Raw genomic sequence first — 27,503 nt, forward strand, 5'->3', positions numbered from 1 at the left:
CCAAGGGTGCAAAATTAGAAAGTCAATCTTGTTCATCCAAACCGGAAAGAATGGCGAATCTATTGGAAGTAGGGAGAGTGGGACGGTGGGCCTCGGAGTTAGTCCTCAGCGATGGATGTGGGATTTGGGAATTAGACAGGAGGGAGCGGGGGTAAAAGTAACTCAGATCGTACGTTGAGATACCCGCGCCCCTACTCGGAGTATACCAATCCACTATATGGGGTAATACCCTGCGATCCCTAAAGTTGATTATAATTATATCGCCCTGTATGTCCTTGGGTCTAGAACCCAACCATCTCAGTCTTCTCACGTGCAATATTTCGCCGTTTATTTCAGGGGGAAGTAGTCTATTTTGGGTTAACCAGTGTACTACTTTGTTTTTAAGTCCTTGATAACTCTCCGTTTGACCCTGGGTAAGCTCTGGGGCGCCAGTAAGTGTTACTACGTAGGGGGCTGCTTCAGGGGGCAGGTCGATGTGGAAAGTCTTTTCCACTCTATTTTTTAAAGGGGACTGCCACTTGGCATTTTTACCCAAGGGGACTACAGGGTGGGAGAGATGATCTCCTATTGGAGCCCCTTCGGCAATAGGTTTTTTCCCTACTGTAGGCATGGGAACGGGAGTGGTGTCCATAGGATTCAGAGTGCTAGACTGAGTGACTATTTGAATGGATGGAGAAGGCATAGTAACTGGAGTAAAGATTTTAGATAGAAAAGTGTTTATATCGCTATTTAATGCGGTGAATGATGTATGTAAAGTTTCCAGTGAGGTTAACTGGTTTGCTATGTTTTTAACTCTCTCCATCAGTGGTAAAAGTAGAGATTTTACCAAAAGCTCTATGTCAGCCAGTAAGTTAGAATAAGGTGATATAGAAGGCTGTGTCAAGTCTTTTAAGTCTTTTAAGGGCCCGGCTCTCATTGAGTTTGGTGTAAGTTGAGGCGTGAGGATAAGAGGCTCAGAAGGATGGTCTTTTCGTCTTTTTTTGTTTTTTGGCGCAGATGATTTTTTTACAGCGAGCTTAAAAGGGGTGGGTCTAATTTTTGCGTGTTTTATCTTAGCCGTTTTGGTGGGCTGAATTGGGGTTGGGTCCTCAAGAGAAATATCCATTGATGATTGTAGGTTGGGGGAACATGTATTAGAAGGCTTTGGAGTAGCCATTGTATCCATTTTATCAGGTGACTGCAAAGGGGGGGCAACATTATCCATGGGAACAGGGCCCATATTCCTGTTTGGGGGTGACAGGACCTGTTGAATATGACCCAGAGACGAGCGCTTCTGATAAATAGGGTCCAAAGATAAACGGCGCTCTGTAATAGCGATCTCTTGTTCTAGAACAGTAGCGGCCCTAGTGATAAAGTTGTCTAGTGTCCCCCTAACCGAGCCCCCCACCAAAGAGTGTCTAGATTTTGAAGAGCGTGTTGCCATTATACTTAGTTGCGTACGATAAGGTGCTAACAATGTGTTCCCAAACAGTAAGAGCCTATACACAGCAATTAACGTGAAATGGCTGAAATATAACAGGTATAACTAGTGAGAAAAATGAAAAATAAATAAGAAGCTGTATGCTATTTCAATCACCTTAGTCCTGAGCGGCTAATGAGAGCTGTACGGCCAACAACAGGGGGTCCATCCCAGCCTTGGTCGGCCTTGGACGGCCGTAGACGGCCCGCCCTTTGCCTGGGCTTAGCCCGGCGTGTCCCGCTGCGCGTCCCGTGAAGCGGGAGGCGCGAGGCGCTTTTAAGTCCGCCGCCGGGAGAAGGGAGGAGCAACAGGTGGTGATACTGCCCCCAAGGTATTCTGGGCTTGGTAGTTCCTTCGAATTCCAAACAGCAAGGTCCACACTCCTAGCGCTGCGCGTCCCGCGAAGCGGGAGGCGCGAGGCGCTTTTAAGTCCGCCGCCGGGAGAAGGGAGGAGCAACAGGTGGTGATACTGCCCCAAGGTGTTCTGGGCTTGGTAGTTCCTTCAAATTCCAAACAGCAAGGTCCACACTCCTAGCGCTGCGCGTCCCCGAGGTAAGTACACGCCCAGAGCGCAATTTTTTTTTTTAGGGCACCTCTCGCCAACGCTACCACCTCCACCCAATTGATTATTCAATGATTGTGTGCTTCAGTTGCCAAGCTGACCCCCCGCTGACAGGACTCACTGCTAGCTTGTTGCCTCAGCAGGAAGGCAGAAAGGCAGGCGGGCGAGGAATGGCGAGGAACAACGCAGTGCAGTGTTCTGCCCACAAATGCGCTAAAGCATTGCCTCAGCTTCTACATACAGTTCATATGGATCTTCTTTCCATTTCAGAAGGGGTGGCGAAGTATCATCGATGGGCAGGCTCCTGCAGCCACTCTCTGTTTTGTTCTTGTTCTTTCCCGCGTGGAAAATTCCCTGGCCGGTGCAACAACTAGAAAAAAAACGGGCGTACTCGCCTGCTGTAGCCACGTAGTACTCGCTGGAACCGTGCTCTTTATCTCCCTTAATCTCCGCTCATATGTGGAGGACGTGCGAGGTGGGAGAGGTGAGCAAGGCAGCAAGTTAGGAGCCCGGGGGTGGGTCTGCGGTATCAGCGTGGTAGCCTGCACGGTGACGACGGCGTCGGCAGCGTCCTTCTCCCTCGCTCCTTAAGAAGCTAATTAAAACCATTGCAATAAAATGTAATCGTAACATTGTTACGACTTTAAAAAGCAAAGCGAAGCAAACCATCAATATTCATACACATATTTCTGACGAGGGAGTCTTGTATTTACTGTTGTAATCACGTAACTGGCATAAAAAACCAATGATAAAATGATCTGATGCAGAGACATTAGGGAAAAGTGAAAAAATAGTCTGTGATGAGTTTTTGGGGAGGAGGAGCCAGTTGGACTGGGGCAGGAGAGGGAGAAAGCAGGTTGACCAAGAGTCTCACATATTTTCCGGACCTTGCAAGCGCTTGAATATCTGAGAAAGTAAAACAGAGAGCAGATGCCTCCCAACATGTGCTGATGCCCCTTTTTAGATATAAGGGTTTTAAGAGAAGTCTTCTGGGAGCGTCAAGGGCGGGACAACAGCACAGTAGATGCAGCCATGATTCAAACCTGTAATTGCACAGTCTACAAGCCCCCTCCTCACTAGTTGGAGCCCATCGGTTGAAGGCAGTGGAGCTCAGACCCAGAAGATGCATAAACATTATATTTTTGCGGGCTACTACTTTCAGACTATCAAGAAGGTAAGGTTGTGGTACCCCAGGGAGGTATGAATCGTTCAAGGGGAGTAGGATAGTTGATGTTTTTAAGACCCGAATGTCCATCTGGTAGGAAATTTGTCTAACCTGGTTGTTGATAACCCTTTTCCAGACGTGTATGGAATAGAGTCTGCAGTTAGTGATGTTTCATCAATATGTAGTGTTCTTATGGCTTTTACAATTTGACGGTTCCATGGATTCCCAGAGCTGGAAAGAGTTTCTTTTAACCGGGCTTTAAGCGTATTATCTGCGGCTTTTAGTGCCCTTTTATAGTACTTCAGAGTGTCAGCCTCACAGAAAATCGATTGTCTTTGAAGGCCCAGCCCCAGTCGTAGTCTTGCCCTGTGAATGTAATCCGGGAGTCGAAAGATTTAGTTATAAATGGTGACCTGGGCATGGTCGAGACTGACCGAGCATGCACCAGAAAAGGCCTGGTGCCCGTAACTTAAGGCAGGAAGAAGGGTAGCTTTAATCACCTTCAGAATGGCTTCAGCAGAAGGACTACTCAGGGACTGGTTAAGTCGAGTCAGGCTGTATGTTGTTGCTCCAGCTCTCTTTTTCAAGGCAGCCTAGTGGACTGAAGGTCTGGAAGACTCGCTAAGCCAGACCCCAGGTAGTTGTATTTTGATGTTGTTTTAATCTTTGCGGGCCCAATGTTCCACGTTAGACTTTTCTTTTTCTTGCAATGGCCAAAAATCAAGACCTTGGTCTTATCCTGGTTAATTTTAAGAGCATTAGCCGTGTTGTATTTCTGGAGCATGCACAAGGCTCTTTGGAGGCCAGACTTGGCCTGGTCCATTATGACAATATCATCTGCGTATTGCAGAATGTGCAAGTTCGTTTTTGCGAGGCCTATTTTGTTACCCGTCCCGCTTCTTGTCTCCTAACCTTCTACCCATGTGATACACTACATGTCCCAGAAAGCTCTGAGTCTGGGGGGAGGGGTTGTGTGCCTTCCCATGCTGCTTAGCGCTTGGTGTTTAAACGGACCGTTTGTCTGATGATCAGCGCTTGGCTTTCTCAGCTCCAGCTAACCACGCCGTGAACCCGTTCCCCGGAAATTTCCAAGAGACCTCGCATTTTTGACAGCGCTTACTTGTTCTATGATCAGCTACGCCGACCCTGTGAAGGAACCTTCAGCAGCTTGGCGTTTTCCTGTGGTAATTAGGATTCACGGCAACTCGTCTGAATCCCGCCGTGCGGAGCAGCACGTCCTCCCTCCTTCTCTTTCCGGCATCATTGACTCAGCTGCCTTGTTGGATTTACAGAACGCCTTCGGGAAGAGAATTATCCCGCTCCCGGGTGCTTTCCAATCCTCCCCCTTCAGAAGCACGCTAGCGCGAAGAAACTTTGTTACCCGGAGTCTTGGCGAAGGACCAGCCAAAACGATAACAGTAAGACAAATTTCGTTTATTATTTACTTATGACGCTCGTACGCTCACGGAACAAAGCTCGGGCGCATAAGAAGCAATCAATGCTGTGTTTAGACTGTTGAACTATTATTTACCTCTCAGCACGTATTGGCCACTGCGTTGCGGTGAAAGGGATGTTTCCTTGAGTGACAGTTAACTCAGGGACAGAGAACTCTCCCGTTTTTTGTCAGCCAACGATTACTGGGAATTGCACTTGCACCACTTTCTGTTTGAAGAGAGAGACGCTCAACGAACATTTTTCTTTGATTTCCTGGGGAGTGCATGCTTCGTTCAGACACTCTTCCTCTCCCCAAATTCACGGAGCCACCCCCGTTTTATTACTCAACGGACTGTTAAAGAATAAGGTATTCCTTGCCTTATCACGAAGACATCAGGGCAGGATTGTTGTGTACATCCGCTATGTAAGTTTGAGAGAGCACACAACCAGCTTTGTTGATACAGGGTGGCGTACGTACTCACATTTTCCCCCCCTCAGGTAATTAACCTTGTCACTCTCTTTTTCTCCTGATTATTATTTTTTGTTGCTACAGTCCCGCCTTCTTCTGATCCATCCACCCCCTGTTGATGTCATATCTAGCGTGGTCCTGTTGACGTCTCCTTTTCTTCTTCTGGGTATTCCTCTTTGGTCTATTACTTCTAAGGTACAGATCTGCGGATATACGTTGAGGGAGAATTGAGACACTATCCTCGCTCCTGTGGACACTGGGTATTCTGCGGTTCTGAGTTCCAGCCCCGACATATTTTTAGCAGAAGGAGACTGCTTTTTTCCAGGAATCTCCCCAGGTCAGCGGTGTAGAGGTTGAACAAGAGGGAAGCAAGAACACATCCTTGCTTTAGGCCGTCTGAAGTTGGAATTTTTGCAGAGACTGTCGTGGGGCCAGTTCTAACTCTTACCCATGTGTTCTTATGCAAGGAGATAAGGGCTCCGAGCAGGCTCTGTGGGATCCCCCACTGATCCAATTTCCTTGAAAAAGTGTTACGAGACACTTTATCGAAGGCGGCGCTGTAGTCTATAAAGCCACAATAGAGGGAGATTTGTGTTTTTTTTCGCTGCTTGTTGACTCAGGATGGCTAGGGCGGTGATGTTGTCAATTGTGGAGGCAGAAGTTCGGAACCCAGTTTGAAGTATGGTAAAATATTATTTTCCGCTACCCATTTTTCTAGCGACTTGAGAAGACACCGAGCATATACCTTGGCCTCAAGATCTAATAGGGTAATGAGTCTGTAATTAGCTGGAAGGGAAGGATCTCCTTTCTTGAAAATTGGGCATAAGACTGAGCGCACATTTGAATACAGCAGATGGGAGGCCATTGGGCCCTGGAGCACCATCGTTTTTCATGGATTTTAGAAATTTGCAGACCTGGGCCGAGGTAATGTGCTCATGGGTTTCCATCAGCGTAGTGTCAGCAGGATCTCTGATTTCGACCTCAGGGCAGTCCAGGTTATCATAGCAGTATTGTTGGGTCACATACTGAGATCAGACTTCTTCAGAAACTGCGTTACCCCTGCTCTTGTTCGAGGAACGAAGTTTGTTTATATGGTTCCAAAAGTGAGTCAGGTTTTTTTCCTTTAACAGGGTAAATATTTTTAGCCAGTTGTTCTGTTCTTTTTGTTTCTTAGCTTCCCATGTTGATTTTTTATAGGCTTTACGTAATAAGGCCACATTATTGGCAGTAAGCTCTGTACCTTTCGATTTATGCTGGCGCACAGCCCTCCTTAGGGCTCTTCTTTGGGTGACTAAAACCGGATCAAAAAAGTGCAGACATGGCCCACAAGTTGTGGAATTGCCTGGACGCAGTGTCCCTGTGGAGGGCAGTCACTGAGATTCTGGTGACTGTCATGGGGAGGGAGAACCTATACAGTATGTAGGCAGGGTCGTTCGGGTTATACAGGTGTAAAAAGGTGGGGAGTGCCTATAGCCGATTCATAGACCTGGTGTTGCTAAAGATTCGAAGAATGATCACAATCAAGTGGAAAGGTGCCCGTCTTTCTGAGTTATCATATTGGTATGCGGCCACACTAAAATGGGGTAGAGCTGAATCAGTTGCACTCCACAGGGAAGAAGCTAGAAGCCTGCACTAGGTCTCCATCGCATTAGAGTGTGACACCCGTCTGCATGAGTTACAGGTACTTTCAGAGGAGCCTTGATGTCCTGAGATGACTACAAGGGTTTGAGATCCAAGGCACCCGATAGCGTATCACAAGGCCCCCATCAGTGTACTTCTCCCATCTCCCCCTATCCCTCCACTACCCCCTACTGCATCCTGGGCTGAACATGCAGTCAGTAGCAGAGCTACCTATTAGTGTAAACTTTCATTCCACTGCAATAACTGTATTATGCATATAACTCCTACGTCCTTTCTATTTCCCATCAAGTGCCATCATGTTTACATACCGTTATGAAGTGTCCCGTATAATTTGTGCTTGGTATGACCTGCCAGTTGTACTTGCATTGTTCGGGAAGTTTGTTGACTTGTGTTAAGAAATGATTGAATAAATACCTCCTGTACCCCCTAATGGACTCAAGAAAGGACTACTATACTAGATAGGAACGTGTGTTGTAGTACAGGCTTTCATTCTATACCGCATTAATGTAATATTATATGCATTGATGGAAAATAATAATGGTTAAAAAAAAAACAATCATGTATCTATTGAAAAAGTTTTGTTTTCTGGAATTCACTATTGTGCATTGGCATATGTGTCCACTTAGTTGTTCTGATGCAAGAGTGTCCTGTTAATGGGCATTATAGCAGCTGAATATGTTCTAGGTCATGGTTGGTTTACTTCCATTATGTTGCCACTGTTGCTCCAATACCATAAAATAGTATTCCACTGACAGTAAGTACATTGTGTTCTCCATTGCTATCTGACAGGCTGCAGCTATCAATGGAAAATGCTTGGCAGGGAAAAGTGGTGCTGAGCAGCTTGAGGTGCCACTTTTTTTTGAACCCTTGCAGCCTGTCCCTTTATAATTTCCCTTATATCACTGATTCACATCTTCCTCATTCCTTTTTCAAGATTCCAAGGTGAAATTCAGTTTTGTTATCCTCACTTCACCTAAGAGGAGAATTTTGAGAAAAAAACTGTGTTTCTAATGTGTTCTGAGACTATCTCCTTTATGTCCTTCCGAGCAGGATTAGATCATTATGCTATTACTATGCAGCTTCCAGGTATTTCCTTTCACCTGAGGAGATCTTCAATGAGGGCATTGTGACACCTTAGTGACTTTGTCAACTGTGATCCTGGTAGCCGCAATGCCTTATAACAGTTATGTATTTTGTTTTTTTGTATTATTGTTTGTTTCTGCAATGCCTAGGAATTTATTGTGTGGCCAGTCTCAGTCCAAGGAGGGGATGTAGAAATGATGCACTGTGTGAATACAAGATGCAATGGCATGTCCTAGATTATATTATTAATGCACATGCTTTTATATCTGCATCATTTATAGTCTCTACAAAAGATAAATGTTGTTAGTTTTGATCTGCACATTATTGAAAGAAAGAAATCAGCTATACTTAATGGTTTTCAGTCCTTCTAAAGGCATATTGCCGGCAGTGTGAATATAATATAAGAGCATGGTTCATATATTCCATGTGGTCAAAGACTAGTGTTCTGCAATTTTCATGACAGCAGACTGCACTAACCTTTCAGAGCTTTGGAAATGTGTTACATTTGTATTTCCTGTCAAAAATATTCATCAAAGGCAAAGATAAACCCTCTTGTTTTTTGAGAACAGCACTCACTCTATTGAGTAAATGAAATTTTATTGTGCTGCCTTTCTTTTCCATATCATTGTACTTATCTACAAATAAATAAATGGTATCAGAACTGGGTTTGTGGTTTTAATATGCATTTTACAATACTAGTGGCTACGTTTTGAATATGAAAAAGCATTGAACTTTTTGCACATCTGTATGTGTAAACAAATCCTTTTGCTACTAAAAGCTGCATTTCATTGGCTGCCTAATCTTGAAAGTAATATTTAAATGTACTAAATGACATCCAAAAGTGTTGTGTTCGTCATAACGCTTCCTTCCTCATTAGCTAGCAGATTTATATTACTTGTTTATCTTGGAAATAAAATACTATGTCCCCTTGTAGACACTTTCAGCGCTAATTTAACTGCCAACCTAAAGATGGGCAAATATAATAGAAAATAGAAAATAGACAGGGCAGTGAAAAACCCCAACCAAAGTGCATTGTCCATTTGCGGAACACAAGAAGGCCGGAAATAAGCATTTATATAAGAATGTATTTCATTACAGTTCCAGTTTTTTCTAACTTGTTGAATGTATTTTTGAGGTAATTTTCAAAAGTTTCTCCAAAAGTCAATAGTACCCTACAAATGCCTTATAAGGGGATTTCTATACTAGTTATGGACAGTTATCTTGCATTTCATTTATTTTACTCCAGAATGTAAAAGGAACCGAGAAAGAAATGCAGAATTTTCAATCTTCGGTTGTTGTGTTTAAGGTATCGTGGTTATGTGAAACTTTAAAAAGTCCAGGGAGCAGATCACATATTTAGGAATCAAGTTGTACTCATTTGTGAGAAAGATATTGTTGGTAAACTGTACATACCTACTACATGCAATGCAGTGGGGCAAAGATCAATAACTTATTAATTAATATTTTGGATGTAAAATATTAAGAATATTGAGTATGTTGTTTGGATACAATTTTCAAAATAATTTACGAGAAACTTGGAAATTACCTCAGTTTGCATGCCTTACTACTAAGGCCCAGAAAGAAAACAGTGATTTTAATTATCCAGATTTTGCAACTTCCCATAAAGCTTTGAAATAATCAGTTTGTTGGCACATGGGAAACTTGCGCAATAGTGTATTTCAGTTGTTTTTGGTTACAGCAAGTTGAATACACCTTGCTCTAGAGACATCTAAATGATTTGGTATGATGATAAAATCTACAGGGCCTACAAGAAAGTCAAAAAATCAGCTTGTTTCAAAACATATTTACTACAGGAAGAGGAAACCTATATTGCAGAGTTTCTGCCTCATTATAACACGCAGAAAGATGGAAGAAGAAGTGAAACTTTACAGCTAATTCTACAGGAGTGGCAAAACCATAAATTGGAGGAAGCTTCTAAAAAATCACTGTGTAATCACTTTGGGCCATATGTAGGTAGCCCAATACCGGTCGGTAACGGCCGATTTTCGGTAAATATACCGTTACCGACCGGTATTTAGGCTTTTGCTATGTAGGGGGATCATTTCTGTATTCGGTAATTTACCGAATCGGTAAAATTACCGAATCGGTAATTTTACCGATTCGGTAAATACCGAATACAGAAATGAGATGTAGGGGGAGTGTGTGGTGGGTGTGGGGATTCGTTATTTACCACCAACTAAAAGTTGGTGGTAAATGACGAATAGGTGTGAAAATGCATTTTTGTGCACTGTGAAGTGTGCAATGTGGCAGACATACATGCCCCTAGGGCATGTATGTGCGCCACATGTGCACACATGGACGAATCAGGGGTGCAACAGGGTGTCAATGTGACACCCTGCCACCCATGATGATGCCTCCCCCCATTACTGAATCGGTATTTACCGATTCGGTAATGGTAACTGGCTTCCCATTGATTCCTATGGGCCTCCTGATGATGGACGGAATGCTGACAATGCAGACATTCTCCCCCAGTCAAGAGATATGGCCATGTCTGAACTGGGGTGGCGTAGTGGGCAAAAGAACGATGGATTTAACCCAGATCTCTTGACTGGGGGAGAATGTCTGCATTGTCAGCATTCCGTCCATCATTTGTTTGTTGTAACGCTTTTCGCCCTAAGTGGGATGGGTATTCCCAGACGTGGGACCCGTGCTCACTACGCCACTGGAGTCAAGCTATCCTGGCTGATGACAGCTGATAGCCAGAAACCGGTCCTAGGATGCTTGATTCCGGTCCAGGGAAGACATGGCTTGGCAGTTCGGGCTGGACTATTCCCATGAGGCACAGGGTCAAGACTGATTTGCATATGGCCATGTTTCAACTGGGGTGGCGTAGTGGGCAAAAGAACGATGGATTTAACCCAGATCTCTTGACTGGAGGAGAATGTCTGCATTGTCAGCATTCCGTCCATCATTTGTTTGTTGTTAATGGATAATGAGCTGATAATTGGAACCAGGGAGACCCGGGTATGGTCAACAACGTGCTACTAAGCATAAATTACCAATCTGGGACAACAGGCAGAACAAAGGACAGCCTTAACACTTCTTGTTTTAGATTTCTGACCCCAAATAGGGCTGACAGGATCAGCCCCTATTCATTTCTGAGTCCTCCTAGACCCCTTGGCTACATCCCCAGCAGGGAAAGAACAGATTGCACCCTAACAAGCAAGGTGAGACCTCAAAAGCTTGGGATCTACCAGAGGGAGGAAAGGTTCAGTTCAGTCTTGAAATTTGAGCTTCTCGTAATTTTTACAGTAGTGTGAAGAGGAAGTGCTGCAGAAGGAGGTGGACACAGGACATGAAAGTAGTCAGGGCGGAGTATTGAAAATTGCGCAATCATTGACTAGCGCATTGAAAAAGACTGGGACCTCACCATCACTTCCCCAGAATATTGCTGAATTTGGAAAGACTACATCTGAAGAAGAAGGCCCTGCTGGAAGAAAGATGTCTACTGACACCTTATGGAAGAAGACAGCTCAAGGCCGCCTGACTCCTGCTTGCACCCAGGACCTGGAACTGCTCTTCAAGGTCTAGATAGTTGGTCTCCTGTTTGCTTTTTCCAGTAACACAGAAAGTAGAATGACCCTTTACTACAAGAGGGCCAATATGACCACAGAGAACTGTATATTGCATGATCCCTGGCTGGAGAGAGACCTAGTGCCTGTATTGAGGAGGTGAGGCTCTAGGAGTGAACAAAACAAACTTTCCCAAACTATGACAAGTTGCTGAAGCAACCAAAGGAGCAACCAAGGGAGGTTGCGCCCAAGCTAGGTAAGAAAACCAGGTTTGTCGCACTCTGAGCTTTTTGCTGCACCAAAAAAAAATCTTACTGGGCATTGCAGGGAAAGAATCTGGCTTCATGGAACCTTGTCCAGCTACAGCTTTTAGTCTTGCTCCACTGAAGAAATCTGAAAAGCAAAAAAGTGACTAAGTGAATGAGTCATAATGTAAAACCTTTATCCTGCTTGGAGTTTTTGGTGCCAAAATTAACTGCTTTAGCAAAAGTTTGACAATATGAATGACTTTGGGGGACACTCACCAACCTCAGTCTCAGACCTTACCCCACTAAAGGATTTTGACTTCCATTTCAAAGACTTAGTGCCCGATTAGGAGTTTGGCGGTCCATGGGATCACCGAAACCGCGGTGTCGGTCCACGCACCGATGCACTGGAGGTCCAACAGCCGTATTCTGAGTGCAGAGGTGGGACCGCCACATGTCTGTCGTAACCGCCGGGGATCATGGATCCCGCCGGTGGTGCAGAGGTCTGAGGCCACAATATGCCAAGCATATTACGAGTTGTCTCATTGCAACCATATCTACGGTGGTGAGCCCGCCATGGAAAGAGTGGCAATGAGGCAACTCAGATGGCCCTTACAGGGCCTCCTCTTGTCTCTGGTTAGGGGTATGCATGCAGAGGGGCACATGGTGTGGCCCCTTGCATGTTAGCACCCTTCGTTCCTGCATAGGAAGAAATGCATGACATGGAGCATTTCTCCCTGTGCAGGAACATGCTGGGGTGCTACCAAGGCGCTGCCTTTATATGGCTCTTGTTTGAGCCTTAGAAAAACATTGCCATGGGACTGCCGCTGCAGGACCACCCACATTAGATTCAGGGCAGTCAGACTACGGGTTGGGAAGTTTCGCAGCGAGGCAGTGGCGGCCCGCTGTGAGACCACCAAACTCGTAATAAGGCCTTAAGCCCGAAGGTAATACCTATGGCCCTAATTACCAGTTTGTACCTGTAAGGGCCCCCTCAGTTGCCTCGCAGCCACCTTTTCCATTGTGGGCTCATCGCTGTGGATAGGGTCCCAGTGAGGCGACTCGTAATATGCACTGCTGTGCAATAACGGCACCGCTTAGCATATTTTTTATTTATTTATAAAGTTTTATATCGCGTGAACAAGACCTGTGAGGGTATCAGAGCACTTTACAAGGGAGGGTGGATACATCAGTACAAGACAACAATAAAGTGCATTTACAGAAATATAAACATAGGCGAGTAATAAATGTAGGAGAATGATTTAGCTAGGAGCTCAGAACGGAGGTGGTCGAGATCAACAGAATAGTAATTCAACAGGTAAGTTCGAACGATATATAGTATAGTGACGACTATTAGTCTAACCATTTAGACATTAGGAATGATTTTGCCTTTGATTTGAAGGAGGTAGTAGGGTAAATCAAACAAATTTCCTTCAGAAGAGAATTCCAGATTTACAGTGCAAAGCCTGAGAAAGCCCTGTTGCATGTTTTTTTCTTGCGAAACACTGTGGTTTCAGTAGCATGGAGCAACTGCTACGGGATGTCCTACATCTGCCAGATAGTTCCAGCTTATGTGCTAGGTATCTTGCGGTGTTGAAATGTATGGCTTTATAGGTCATACACGCACCTTTTAGATGAATTTGTGCTTCGTGTGGAAGCCTGTCTAGGGATTTCAGGTCAGGGGAGATGTGATTGTTTCTTTTAGATCCGGTGATGAGTCTGGCCACAGCGTTAAGTGCGGCTCGTAAAGGAGCCAGTCTGGATCTGATAAAGTTGCTGAGCATGGCGCTTCCGTATTTAAGCCTCGGGATGATTAGGGATTGAACCACTGATTTCAGATCATCCTGGGGGAGGAAGGGTTTTAGTTTCCTTCAAATGCTCATCTGGTAATTGGCCCCTTTGGTCGCGTTGCTGATGTGGTGCTGCATGTTCAGATGCTTGCCTAGTATAATTCCCAGCGATCTTGCAGAGTCCATAGGTGTGGAGAACAATTGAGAGCAGTTAGAAGGGTCATCAATTTGTCGATCTAAAGATTGTGTTTGGGTGGGGTAATGAGGAGGAATTCCGTTTTGTTAGCATTAAGTTTGAGATGGGTGAGCTTGAGCCAGTTTTGAGTATTCTGTAGAATAATGTTAAGGGTATTGAGGTCATCAGGAGAGGAGATTTTCAGGTACAGTTGTGTGTCATCTGCATACATGTGGTAGTGAAGTTGGAAGATGAAAGGGAGTCTGCTAAAGTTTCCATGAATAAGTTAAAAAGAATGGGGGAGAGGGCGGATCCCTGTGGGACTCCCAAGGTGACCGTTGAGGCTTTTGACAAAGAGTAGTTGACCTTGATTCTTTGGGTTCTGCTATGGAGGAATGAAGTAAACCATTGGAGGACAGAACCAGATAGACCCATCCTACTTTCAAGTAGTTTTAGAAGGTTGATGTGTTTCACAGTGTTAAATAATGAGGACAAGTCAAGAAGGATGAGAAGACACGCTTCATTCTGATCCAACATTGATAGGACATCATCCACTATGTGAGTGAGTGCTGTTTCTGTGCTGTGATCTTGGCGGAAACCAGACTGGTGTTGGTCTAGGAGTTGGTACTGATCTATGTGATAGCAGAGTTGGTTCTGTACACATTTCTTGATAAGTTTCGCCAGAGTGGGAATGTTGAAGATTGGACAGAAATTTTTTCAATCTGTGCAGTTTGCCATTTTTTTTTAGGATGGGGGTTACCTGACTTACTTTTAGACAATCAGGGATGGTACCTTGGAGGAGGAGAGGCATTTACTATCTTAGTCCATAGTGGGAGGATAGACATTTTGATCTCTTTAAATATGGATGGAGGTAGAGGGTCGATGAAGTGATTCGATGGTTTCAGCAGTGTGAGCAAGTGTTGGATGTCACTTTCGTTGAGGGGGGTAAAAGTGTGCCAGGATTCTTTTTGGGGTAGAGCACAGGGTAACCAATCGGGATAGCGGACTGTGATAAGTGGTTAATGGTGGGAAAGTTAGAAGGTAGAATCTCCCTCAGTGTCTGTATCTCCTTTTCAATAATGATAGTTTTATCTCCCAAGAAGGATGGAAATTCTTCGCAATTAGGAGGCTTATTGGAACCGGTATGGGAGGGTAAGGATGGTTGTTAGTTTATTGCGGCCTCTGAGCACTGCAACACTGCCACGGGATCCATAATCCCCAGCGGGTGCAGCGGTCCTGTGGCATTATGACTGCCAAACTCTAAAAACGCAGGTCGGACCACTGGTGCGACTGTGGCCGCACCGCCACCAACAGTTCAGTGGTCCATCGGACCGCCAAACTCTTAATTAGGCCCTTTGTCCGGGGCTCCTAGCTTAGTGTGTCTAATTATCAGACCATCGTGGTCAGCCTCAAATCACGCCTAGATCATGGTCAACTGCAAATTCTTATTTTAAATGATGTTTTTTTTTTCTAATTGCTTTTTGCCTTAAAACTTTAAAAATTCATATATCTGGTTCCCATTATCGGATTTTATTCAGGTTATGTTTTTTGCTTATTAAATATTTCCCTATTTTTCTAAACTGGTTTAGAAATTTTTAAAATACTAGTACAGCTTGAACTTAACAAGCAGTTCTCTGGGGATTACCTGCTGCTTTTGTCATAGCAATCAGAAGTTGAACAAAAATTCTCTAAGAACTGTGGGCTTGATTTAGAGATTGGCAGACGGATTAATGCCCATAAGGACGACAAAGTAATTTACTGCATCACTATTACAGACATCCCATCCACCAAATTTTGAGATGTCCTCAGGTCCAACGAATATCTCTCTACATTGACAAGAACCACCATCATGTTGGCTCCTGTTAATCTAAGATAAGTTTGCCAAATGGTAGAGTCAGCTATGAAGGAAGCCTATCAAACTTTTCGAACACTTTTTGTTTTTCAAAAAGAAACTTTCAAATAGGAAGTTTGTTTTTTAAAAGAAAGAACTAATTAACAAATGCCCCCCCCCCACACACACACACACACACTGGGAGACTTCTCCTAGTGTGTAGGTGTCATCATTGATTTCTTCATGTCTCTCAGGTCAGGTTTTTCCTCAGGTGATGGACAGGAAAAAAACATATTACATTGTCCATGTTAAATAGGCCAGACAGTGTAATGTCCTTCATCCGGTGGTCCACACACTGATGGATGGCCATTTGAGGAAATATTCCTTCGACTGAGCCAATGGGGCTCTGTCAAAAAAACACTTAGGTCCGCCGATTATTAATTAATTATTAAATGAGGCATGTGGGCCAAGGCTGATGAGGCATGTGAACCAAGGCTGTGGCAGGTATGGTACTACTTCATGTTTTTTGATCGAGTACCCTGTCTTCCAAACTCTAATTCAGGCCTTGTCTTTTGGCCTTCTTAGGTTGTGTTTATTGAGGTGGTAGGGGTCATCCACTCCCAAGATAATAACCCAATTTTCTAACATGACAATTTAAAATAGTTAATTATATGATGACTCTGCTCTAATCTTAAATTATATTAAAAGGCTAAACAAAGAGGGCATTCTAGGTTGGGTAGTTGGGCTACTAAGCCAGCATAGAGCCTACTCCTACTCACCATGTCAGCCTGCCCATCATGTTTACGATTCACAATCGCTCTGATGTGGCATTTTCACCAATACAGTTGGGACGTTTTTAGCAGAAATAAATAGCTTTCTGTTTGTTTTGCTTATAAAACCTCCAAAGTGCTTTTATTTAAAACCAAAGGACAAAATCCATGTGACCAGAGGTAATTAAACTCTTCTGTCATTGTTCATAATGCAATCAATGGTGACTACGAACAGGAAATATGAGCATTGGAAGGCCAGCCCTAAACAGGGCAGGCCTTTGGATATGTAAAAGGAAGCAGCACTGTGATGGCGGTGTCACTAAGTAGTAGTTTGTGATAATTAAGCCTTCTGTGGCTCTACCTTTGAAACTATTTCGTTTCCCTGCCACTAAACGAGGTATAGGAATGAGACATTGCCTTATCTACCTTAGATGTCCCATTCCACCATACTGTAAATGAATACTCTTAATAATATCATGACCAACAACTTCAGGAATAACTTACCTCCAGATGCAGTTGTGCATCTTTGGGTCGACTCATCTGATGGTTGATCTCTTGTGTTTTTTTCGAACTGCAAAGGTGGATAGGTGACCTCTCAGGAAGTTAGGCTTGTGGTCTATATAGACAAACAAGAAACCATGTCAATAATGATCCCGAAAACAATCCTTAGTAATTATCATTGGATGAGATCAATTCAAGCATTCTACCTATCATTGCTTTCTGCAAGGCAATGTTTGACAAATTGTTTTACCTATAAAACATGTTATTCAGTTACCAAAATTCGCATTGTTTTTCTTTTAACTTTAATTATTTTCATGCCTTGTAGCATAGCATTTCATCGAACATACACGCAGACGAGGCAAGTATATGTAGATGCATATGAATACAGAAACCACTGCTGTTTAGGTAAAAACAATAGCCAAACAATAGAAGATATATATAGGAACTACAAGTGTCCTAATTCCAATGCCTGTAAAATGGGAGAGAAGTTTTGTTAATAGGCAAAAGAGGGTATAGAATAATGCGATTGTGACACAGCATCGAACAGCTAAACATGCTTTCAATTTGGGGTTTGGTTATTTTTTCATTCTGGATGACTTTATACTAAATAAAAGGAGGAAAATAGAGGATAGCAAACTTGCCTTCATGCCCAATTTGATATTTATCTTACTGGTTGTTTCTGATGTGTCATTCAGAAAAATGTCTTTAAAAATCGGATTGAGAAGAAAAAGTATTGGGGACACCATGTAAGTGTTACTCCTCTTGACTAATCTGTCTGAAACCTTCCAAATCAATCTTGCGTTCAAGGGTTATTATCCATTATGGTCTAATGCTTTTTTTCATAACTTCAGAGTCGCTATTGCAGACACTGCCATACAGTACAAGTACAGAGTTGGCACTAGGGGCTCTATAGTTGTAGTTCAGATCCCTACTCCACAGGAAATTCATTTTTATAGTAATAACTTTGACCCCGTTGGACAAATCTTCACAAACCTTCCCATAACCAATTTAATTGTAGTATCAGATTTTGGATATACAGATTTGTGCCGATTAGTCAGTGGGTAGTGATTGTAATTGAAAAGGTTATGGTTCTGATTCAAATTCCTTTGAATTGGAGCACACAAATAGGTGAAATTGTATAAAACTTGGCATTAAGACTGAGCTTATTATTTCTATGTGCTTTTTAGGTATGGCCTGTAGGACAACTTTCACTGCCTTGCCAAACTCATGTTTTTACAACATTTCACAAAACCAATATACATATGTATATATACATAAATAAAGGGGTTTGTGCCAGCCTTCCTTATCCACTGCACTGCATATATTTTGCTTCCGTTCACAACAGCACAGATCATGGGAAAATGTTTCATCCCATTTTAAACCAGTGTCTCCCATCTCTTTGAGGGACAGAATTTTAAATATGCGTAATATGCATAGCTGCCTGAAAAACACTTCACTTCAGTACAAGGGCTGGTGAGCCAATGAGACCTTTCTTTTTTAAATTAGCATTACATTTTCTTTTCATAATCTTGATTTTTTTTTACTTTCCGAGAGCACAGCAACTCCTCACACACTGTAATCTGGACGCTGACATTTTGTATGAAGTGCCTCACATCCTGCATGCACACTGCTAAAATGCCTATCTTGGGAAGGTCACATATGTCACTTTTTCCTAAGAGACCATTTATGTCAATTGTGTGTGATGTTTCACATTGTGTGTGAGGTTAGACGGCTGTATAAGACGGTAGCATGAGCATTCCTTGATGGTCACCCCCACATGGGCACCACAGGGAGCCCACATTCATTTCAATATTAAAAAATGCCAACATTTACACTGGTTTCACTTACCTAGGCCATGCTTGCAAACAATGAGCCTGCACATGGGATTAGTAAAATTCATACGCATGAGTCCAAGCTCGCAAACTCCTCCTTTATGGTTGCCAGATCCTGTAGTCAACCCCCTCTTCACACCCAGCGTTAGTGTCTCATGGCAGGATAGGGGCAGAGCCTGGACTTCAGCGACGTTCCGTATCAAACCATCTTTCTGCACAAATAAAGGCTGTGCCAAAAAGGGGATGAGTACCAGAAGAGGACTGGATGCCATGACTGGCCAAAAGTCAGCCCTTGCCTAAAGGTCTTTATGCCTAGGGCATCCCACTACCAGACATGTGCACATGACAATAAATGTTCAATAGCTGGATGAAAAATGTCCTGTCAAGTTCAACTCATTCCAGCCATATGTTTTCAGTTCTGTTTGAGGAAACACATTCCAGTGAGTGGGATTATCAGATAATAAGAAAAAAAAGTAATTCATCTACAGGCTGCGTTATATTTGAACAAAATGAGTACCTTTAACTCAGAAATAATTATCGTCTGTCTTTCACAGCGTCCTATTTATAAATCAGTTATTTAACGTATCTGTTAACAAATGGTCTGCTGATCAGTTCAAGCCATGGTTGCTGGGAACTGGTTTTCAATCGAGTGATGCTAATGGAATATCTATCCATCTAATAAAGCTTTAGAATATAGGTATTTATTTTAACTGGATTTGTATGTGTTTTTTTTTTATCCAGATTACTGCCTTTTCTCCATATTCAATTTTTGTCAGCTTGCTGGCTTACCAATTTTTAAATGCATTCAGTTCAAATTTTGACTGTAATTTATTTTTACTTTGTTCAGTCATCCCAGCATATTCAAATTCCTTGGCTAGCTCTTCTATTTGACATTTGTGTTGATCTAGCTTGTTGTTTTCAGATACAATAATGAAGGTTATGAATCCTCAGGTTTTATAGCTATCCCACACTGCTCTCATGGTAAAAGGTCCCAGATTTACCTGCATAAACATCTTGGTGTTCAATTACCATTTTTTTAAAGCTTTAGGGTTCTGATAGAAGGGATCTGTCTTGGCTACATTGTTTAATTACCCTTCTAGCAATAATCTAGCTCCTGGTCAACCATAAAATGATCTGAGTGGCAAATCAGGAAATGGTTTGAACGCTTTAGCACTCAACTTCACTACTGCTGAAGAAGCCTAAAACAAATATTAGCAACTCTCTGTCAGCACATAAGATGAAAAGAATGAATTATAGGTCAACAAGATAAGGCAAATATGTGACGCAGGGAGACAGTCAGCATAGAAACTGAGAGTCCGAAGAAGGGATGTTTCTGACAGCTTTTATTGATACAAACCCCTCCCTAGCATCGCCCCAATGCTTTGCATTGAGAATCTCTCCCAGAGCGGTCCTGCGGCTCAACGTCTGGTCCCTAAAGGTGCCAGTTGGAGATTTCTGGCTTGTTCCAGCTCCTCTCAGATAAGTTCCTGTTCTGCCTTTTTCTGTACTTAGAGGCAGCTCCTTTTGATTTCCATTTTTTGTGGAGGTCATTGCTTATGGCGCATGAGGTTTATTGATGTCATAAACTTCCTGACTTCTTTTCCGGAGTAACGCATTTTCCTCATGTGCCCACAAAGACCTCTTCACGCATCTGAACCAGAATTCTGTCACTTTAGTGCCATTGTGAAATTGTATTTTCACCTGTCTGATTGTTTATTGGATTTCTCTGTAGTCCCCGTTGGAGAAAGGTCTTGGTAGCACTCCCAAGCCTTGCATGGTACTACAGCGGAGGGGAACAGGGTTTTAATATTTTATTTTTTTAGTTTTATATAGTGCGAACTAGACCAGAGACATCAGGTATTAGAGCGCTTTACATGAGCAACAGTTTCATTATATGAGGACACATTCCTTTTTTTCTTAGGCACAGGGAGATTAAGTGATTTGCCCAGAATCACCGGATGTTGAGCGTCGTTGCCAAGACTCGAACCCGGTTCCCCAGCTTCGAGATCGGCTACTCTAGTAGTAAGGCTACATCCTCTCCCCAAGATTCAAGTTGGGTTGATAGATATCGTCCTATTTATTGAAAGACTATCTTTACGCAGTGTGCAGTGTATGTGTGTGTGCTTAAGTATTACATACCAAGGGGTGTGTGTGTTTTTTGATTTTATACCAGACTCTAAGGTTAAATAAGACTTAATGCCGAAGCTAATGCATGACTTGTCATTTGTTTGTTGTTGTTTGCTTTTTGTGCTTTGTGTTTTTTCGTTCAATAGCCACAGGAGCTGGTCTCCTCACTCACTCTTATTAAGTTCAAATGTGCCAGATGATTCTGTGACCCAGAGTTTGCTGCTCCACCAGCACAAACATGCACTGGTTGTTTCCTTCTTTATTTTACCTTCTTATTTTAATTTCTAAATTTTTTGTTTATTGTGTGCTCCCAAACCCCCTTCCCCTGAGGTCATCGGATGAGCACTGGTTCAGCGCATTCCAACGTTCATCATTTGGTCCTGATATAATGCGAAGCCTTTAAAACATTTGTCTCGCCCAGGCAGCATGGCGTCTGGTTCTTTTGACGTATCATCCCTAAATGACACCTTGAGGGATTTCCAACGACAGGTGGAGTTGGCACGAGTGGAGAATCAAACATTGCGGTCACACGTGATAGGAATGTCCCAAAGGTTAGCTCGCGCTCATCTTGGGGGACCGGATCTTGGACCTCACCACCCACGGAGGGAACATATGCCTCTCACTCACATGCATGTCATCAGGTAACTTTTCCTTTGGCACCTCCCGAGCGCTATATAGGGGAACCTCAGAGGTTGCATGTCTTCCTCACACAATGCAAATTACATTTTCTGTGTAGACCCGCTGCGTTCCCGACACCTGAATCGAGGATGGCCTTTCTTCTCTCATATCTCTCTGGGGATGCGGCGGCCTGGTCCACGACCCTTGTAGTCCTATTTTGTATTCATTTGAGCGCTTTGAGCAGGATCTCAGGCGCATTTTCGACAAAAGAACTGCCCCTCATACGGTAGACAGCGAACTACTGGATTTACGACAGGGAAACAGAGACCTTCTTGCTTATCTTGTGCAATCTAACAGACTGGTTGTAGAGTCCAACTGTCCTGAACACAAAAGAGTATTGTTGTTTTATCGGGATTGCGTGACAAACTAAAAGACCTGCTGGCTCAGGTGATAGACCGGCCTCAAGACTGTGATGCTCTCATAAACCTGGTTCTACAATTGGATCACCGGTTGTCGGAACGACGAGGGAAGAAGAAGCGTTGGGAGAACAGACTGCCACCCCCTTAGCCCCGCGCTGACCTATGTTTTTCCAAAAGTACAGTGCTAGATGGCGGAGAACCTATGCAGATTGGCTCTGTTCAGCCTCCTCTTTCCAAAGCTGAAAAAGAGTAAAGACGGCGCAACAAACTTTGTCTTTTTTGTGGACTGAGTGGCCACTCTGTAAAAGACTGCATGAAAAAGCCAAAATACGACTGGAGAACAGCCACCTTCCGGAAGGGTACAGTGGCTAATACTACCCAGAATGCTTCCACTCATGTCACTTTGGATGTACCCTTAACTTTTCCCAATTTCCACCTCCAGAGTGTGTTAGTCATGATTGTCTCAGGGGCCAATCGGAACTTCTGTGACTGGGGGTTTGCTTGCACTCATCGAATCCCTGTGACGAAAAAAGCCATCATAAAACATGTCTGTGCCGTTGATGGTTCTCCGTTGTCCTCTGGGCCCTTTTCTCATAATACTATGTCCTTGATCATGGAAACACTCACCTGGAGTTGTCTCCACCAGTCATACGTCCGTGTGCCTGGTCTGACCATCACTTGGTAGACACCATCATCACGGCTGCTGCTCAGGCCCCTGCTCCCTTGATGGCCGGCGGCCTTGCCCGCAAATGGAGTTCATATGACTCCCAGGGATTTCTTATTGCCCTGGCTGACTCCTGTCCGGCGATCTCTGACCCTATTGATACGGATAGGCTAGAACATAACGTGGCCTCCTGGCTTGAGTCGGCCAGCGATTTGTTTGCTCCCTTGGTCAAATTCCCCTGCACCAGACACAGGAACTCTCACAGATGGTTTTCCGACGACCTCAAAGCCCGGAAACTCAAAACCCGCCAGTTGGAACGCATCTGGAGACATGATTATTCTGACCTAGCCAAACAATCTTACCTGATTGCCCGTAAAGAATTTAAGTCAGCTATCCGCTCAGCAAAAACCGAACACTTCGCCAGTAGGATCTCTCTGGCAGCTAACAAATCTAAGGAGGTGTTCAGAGTTTTGAACGAGTTAACCACAGACGACAGGACCCTACCAGCCCAGACCCCTACTCAGGAGGCCTGTGATACCCTGAACTCGTTCTTTTTAGAAAAAATTTCCACAATTAAAAAATCCATTCCTTCACTATCCCAACTGTCACTACCGGATACATCCCTTAACAACACATTGTCCTTCACTTCTTTCCCGCCTCTAGACTCTTCTTCCCTGGCGGAACTAGCCATTCGTGTAAAATCCGGCTCCCCAAATGACTGCTGCCCACCGTCCGTTTTGCGGAGCATATGTCTCAATTTACCTGACAGTATCCTTCATCTCCTTAATAGCTCCCTCAGTAGCGGTGTCTGCCCCACTTCCTTCAAGGAAGCCATTCTGGTTCCCTTACTAAAAAAACCTGGCGCCGACATGTTGGAGCCATCAAACTACCGCCCCATCTCCCTTCTCCCTTATTTCTCTAAACTTATGGAGGCTCACGTCACTCGCTGCCTATCCAGGTCTATAGAATCCTCTGGCTACCTTGTACCAACTCAGGCCGGCTTCAGACCCGCCCATTCTACTGAAGCCGTTATCCTGGCAGCCCTTGACACACTCAGAGGCAACGCGGACGCAGGAAAACCCCAAGCCCTCGTCCTACTGGATCTGTCGGCCGCGTTCGACACGGTGGATCATGACATCCTTCTCCACCGTGTCGGGCAGGCGGGCATCCAGGGCGTTGCTTTTGAGTGGGTCAGGTCCTTTCTCTCGGGGAGAACACAGGCGGTCCGCCTTGGTCCCTACACTGCTAAAAAAACTCTCACATCCTGTGGTGTTCCCCAAGGCTCTTCCCTTTCCCCGCTTCTCTTTAATCTTTACCTCCGACCACTCATTCAATCACTCTTGAAATGGGACATCGTCACTTATAACTACGCTGACGATCTCCAGATCATCTTCCCCCTCAACTCACCAAATGCCATCAAAACTTTTCATGGAGCCATGACTCATATCCAACTCTGGATGAACCAGAACCAATTGAAGCTGAACCCCGGTAAAACTGAGCTTCTACTTCCTGGACTCAGCTCCACCTACTGGGGTCCACAGTTCTGGCCTCCAGAGTTCGCCCCCCCCCCCGTTCCTGCAAAAACAGTAAAAAGTTTAGGTGTCATCATTGACACCGAGCTTTCTCTCAGGGCTCAGGTGGGAGCGGTGGTTTCCTCCTGTATGTTTCAACTTCGGAGGATCCGCAAAATCCGCCATTTTCTCCCCCCGGCAGCACTCACCCAAACTGTTATCTCGTTGGTACTCTCCCGCCTGGATTTTTCTAACGCTATTTATCACGGTCTTCCACAATACCTGACTCAACGCCTCCAAATTGTCCAGAACCAGGCTGCCCGCCTGATCCATGGAACACCCAGATGGCAATCAGCCAAACCTTTGCTTGTGAATTTGCACTGGCTCCCGGTCGAGCGAAGGGCTGCCTTCAAGGTGGCTTGTCTTACCTTCAAGGCACTTCATTGCCCTTCCCCTGCTTTCCTGAAATCCACCATCCACCCTTACTGTCCCATACGCCATCTTCGATCCGCCCACCTTGACTTGTTGATCATCCCCAGGGGCAAAACCAAGAGATTCGGCGGACGCCGGTTCTCCCAGTTGGCCCCTGGACTCTGGAACACCCTCCCTCTTTCTATCAAATCCTGCTCTTCCTTCTTCAACTTTAGGAAAATGCTAAAAACTTTTCTTTTCCCTACCCCCATGTAGATTCTGGTACCTCTACTTCCTCCTCACTCTGCTCTGTTCTGTCTACCAGCGCCAGGAAGCTTCGGTGTCAGTGCGCTTTACAAGCAACACTTAACATAACATAACATAACACAGGGTACAAAAAACTGTGCAATTTGTATTTAATTGACACTCCCCAGTATGGCATCACTCTAGGCATCCCTTGACTGGTAAAACACAACCCCAACACAGATTGGCATAAGCGGCTTGTCACCTTTCTGTCCGAGTACTGCTCTCTGTTTTGTAAAGGTCATGCTCTTAAGCCCTGTACCACCACTCAATCATCTGGATGTCAAGTAGTCGCCACTACTCTTGCAGGCCTATCAAATAAATACCAGGACTTTGCCAATGTTTTTCATGAGCAAAAGGCAGAAACTCTCCCTCCCCATCAGCAGTTTGATTGCCAAATTAATTTAGAACCAGGGGCACGGGTTCCTTGTAACCGTATTTAAGCATTAACAAAGCCGAAAATAACGACACCATCTTCGATATAGAACTGTTAGCCGTTAAGGCAGCTTTTCAGGAGTGGAGACATCTTATTGGCACCAAACATCCTGTTACCATGTACAAGGACCATAGGAACTTACAGTTCCTAGCACAATGGATAAAGGAACACCCAGACAGCTTCAGGAGGAGCACAGTGCCATTGAAATCGCTTGTTTCTCCCCACAGCCGATCTTCAACACAAAGCCGTGGAATGGTGTCATGATTCTCCACCTTCTGGTCACCATGGGATCACAAAAATGCTAGAATTACTACAAAGAGACTACTGGTGGCCGAACCTGCGTTCTGATTGCCATCAGTATGTTAAAACGTGTGACACTTGTGCCCGTACTAAACCTGAGAGACAGAAACCTGCGGGGCTACTCAATCCTCTTCCAACACCACCATCGCCCTGGCATTTGGTATCCATAGACCTGATAGTCGATTTACCTCAAGATCAAGGGTTTACATCTGTTGTGGTTGTAGTCGATCTGTTAACAAAAATGTGTCACTGCTTTCTAGCCGAAGGCATTCCACTCAACCAAACACTCGGCACCTCACCCCACCGTCACCAGTGGATGTTGAGGGTCACATAGAACATGAAGTGCATTTCATTGTTGATTCTAAGGGAACCCCAGGTACCTTATATAACCTGGTAGGCAGGAAAGGGTATGGCCCACAAGAATGAACCTGGGAACCAGCATCGCATGTCCAAGCCCCTCGTCTTTGAGTATATTGCATCAGTGTAATCCTCACAAACCTGGCCCTGTCCCCTGTCGTTGGACGAGGGGGTACTGTCAGGATCTCCCGGGCTGCACAACGTCATCCTCCAACCAGCAAGGTTGGGGTCATCCGTCAGGGGGGATCTCAGTGTGCAAGGTGCATCCTTCCCAGGAAAACTGGTTGAAAGGTCGGGCCGCTAACCGGGTTTGTTGGGTCCCAGTTGCTTCTGTGAGCCCAGCAGAGAGATGAATCCGTTTCAACGTTCATCGTCCCGGTTTGGTCCTGATACAGACCTACCCTGGCTTGAGCATCTGATAAGGGCACTGCTACAGCCCCCTATACTGTCACACATGTCCCAGTGTCCATTAGAGAAATGCTTGTATGGCTGTTTAGTGCAATCATATTTGAATATTTGCCACCTCCATTACAGATCACTTAACCACTTAAATGTCACTGATGTTAACAGGAGTTGTAAAATTACTGCCTATAGAACAAGAGGGTATAGAAAATTGTGGCAACTTGTGCAACTGCAGATGAAATAGTATGAGATGCTTCCCGGATGTTTGGCATTTTGGTTTTATGCTTCATTTGTTTTGCATTGGTTAGCTTGAAAAATATAATCGCCTAAGGGATATCTACTGCTTTAATTCTGCTATGCCCTACTCTGTACTGGGTAAGTGTATCCCTTACAGGCTGCAATCCACTGTACTCACCTTGGAAAGTCTGAATCAAAATTTAGAGATAAATTTCAACAGGTCGGGAGTATTGGGGAGCATCGGTGCATGCTATGGTGATGTTTATATTTTGGCAATGCAAAAACCAATAAAAATTGTAAGCTCACTTTAGAGTTCACCTTAGCATTTTTGCTGCCATGCCTTCAGGGATTGTGTTCTTATACCTTTCAATATGTTGCAACTCTATTGTCCTGCCTATCTACTGATCCTCCCACCTCCTTCCTTGATGCAAGGGCTTCAGCTGTGACTCTGAACCATAAGACGTCTTTACCTACCTTACTTTTGACTCCAATATCTAATTTCTTGCACCTCTGCCACCAACCACTGGAGTTGAGATGGCAAGATCTAGCCCCTGGGGCACAACTCCAAACTAAGACTGCCTCTTCATCTGATCTGCCTTACCAATTTTCTTAGGTCTGATTTCTTCCATGGTTTCCTGAATTCATGAAGTTTCTTCAGTTACAGATGTAACAATCAAGGCTCACATTCTGCACCTGGCAGTGAACACTGATGCCAGCAGCCTTCCACTTAGAGAGGGATCTGAGAACCATTAAACAAGCAGCAAGGCTCTTGAAGAACACCATGCCCATTTCATGGCTACAAGCTGGCAGGAGCTGATACATGAAGGAAGCCTCTCAATCTAGATGAGCCAGGTTACTGTCCAAGGAACTATCTGAAGGACAAAAAGGGTAAAAGTGGAGACTTCTGATATTGACAGAAGTTAGCCTGTTAATGAATCGCCACCCATAATGTCACATGTACATTCATTATATGTTTTCTGAATATCATACGAGGTTGTGCAGATTCTGACTGTTCCAACTCATGTCTGCCATATTTATCTCTAAAAACTTCCACTTACTAGACTGTCTATGGATGATGTAGCCATAATGGCAGGGGATAGATCAGCGCATGAACTACTTGATACAATCCAAGAACATAAAACAGGGAAGGCAGCAGGTCTGGATGGACTGCCCACATACATGTAAGTCCCAGAATCTATCAATTGTTTGTCTTTGAAACCTGGTTTAA

The 27,503-nt window shown here is 44.2% G+C and overlaps 1 long non-coding RNA gene across 9 annotated transcripts in view; it reads right to left on the reverse strand.

Moving 5' to 3' along the window:
• The window catches only part of LOC146860595 (uncharacterized), a 137,151-nt gene that overhangs the window by 34,140 nt on the left and 75,508 nt on the right, over window positions 1-27,503 (reverse strand). For all 9 annotated transcript variants that reach the window (XR_014978838.1, XR_014978835.1, XR_014978841.1 and 6 more), the window contains 2 exons: window positions 16,662-16,773; window positions 11,662-11,739 (listed from right to left, as the gene is read on the reverse strand). This is a non-coding gene — a long non-coding RNA (uncharacterized LOC146860595). The remainder of the gene's footprint in view (window positions 1-11,661; window positions 11,740-16,661; window positions 16,774-27,503) is intronic.

This window comes from Triturus cristatus, chromosome 3_1, assembly GCF_964204655.1.
Source record: "Triturus cristatus chromosome 3_1, aTriCri1.1, whole genome shotgun sequence".
Lineage (NCBI taxonomy): Eukaryota > Metazoa > Chordata > Amphibia > Caudata > Salamandridae > Triturus > Triturus cristatus.